Below are 1,336 nucleotides of genomic sequence, written 5' to 3'. Positions count from 1 at the left end.
CAACAAGAATAACATTGTAAAAGAGAGAGGTGTTACTCAACATATCCCAGAATATTTACATCATCAAAATAATCTCATTTTAGAACATAAAGCAGAAAGTTGGCAAATGAGAATTTAGTTTGTTTCAGAAACGCAAAGAAAACTTCTGAGTGAATGAAAGTATGGAAGCCTTCACAGTCCTAAAACAGTTGAAAAAAGTCTTGCATGCCTGCAATTGTTCTTGTTTCTTCGTCTTTTTTATTTTATTTTATTGTTCTACTATTTGCCTTTTTAATTCCTGTTTATTGATAATGTGTTGCAATAATTTGAGAGGTATGGCACAAGTTATAACTAACAGATACAAATATATTTATATTAGGTTACTAAAAGATTAGCTTTGTTTTCAAATCAATTAAAGTAAATTTAGAGTTATTCTGGTAATAAGGCAATTAACATACACTTGCTATCTAGTGGCATAGCTTAGCGAGAAAAGAATGGAATAACTTACATGTTTTCTGTAACATCTGTGATACAGCCTATAATCTATAGAAGCTCATCCAGTTGTCACTCCTGTGAATGTCATTCTCTTTGTGTCTCACATACAGTCACCTATCTTTGAATACAACCATTACAGGTTTAGGAGGCTATGCTAAGTAAAAATATATATTTACCAATTGTCTCCTGAGTACAGTGATTCTAATAATTTCATTTTTATTTATTCCTTAACATTATGTTGCATCATTTTAAATTTGACCTTTTTTTTGTGCTGAATATCTATTTAGCACCCTTTGTAAATAAACTTTTAAGATATCAAGCTTAGTAATATGTTAATCAGTTGTATATATACAGGGGAAAACAGTAATTATTCTAAAAATGCATTAATGAGAAATTGAGATTTTTATAAGACTGTCAAGTAAATTATGACACAAATTTTATAATATAGAAGAAAGATAAGATAATTCTGTGTCTGCTTTAAAGTATCAGTATTTCTGCTAAAGGACGAGGGTTTTCAGAAAACAAGCATTAAGGAGGCCACAATACACTATAAAAGTGCATGTGAAAATTTATGCTGTTTATACATCAAAGTAAGCACTTGGATTAAAGGAATAATTAGAAAACATTATTGAACAGTTAAGTAATAAGAAAATAATACAGGTTGAAATTATTGTGGTCTGTAGGCAAGGGTACACTCTTAAACTTATTTTTTCAGCTGTAGTTATTATAGCAATTATAATTTAATTCATCACCATGCATGTACTAATTGTGTATGCTAATTATTCAGTAGGAAGGTACCGTAAACTGTGTTTATGACCCTGGTCTACTTGAGGATCAGCCCCATGATATTTTTATCAGTAAA

This window comes from Sapajus apella, unplaced genomic scaffold, assembly GCF_009761245.1.
Source record: "Sapajus apella isolate SASKATOON/1434 unplaced genomic scaffold, GSC_monkey_1.0 scaffold9, whole genome shotgun sequence".
NCBI classification, from domain to species: domain Eukaryota; kingdom Metazoa; phylum Chordata; class Mammalia; order Primates; family Cebidae; genus Sapajus; species Sapajus apella.
The sequence above is the reverse complement of the archived record's forward strand: the minus strand, read 5'-3'. Positions refer to the sequence as shown.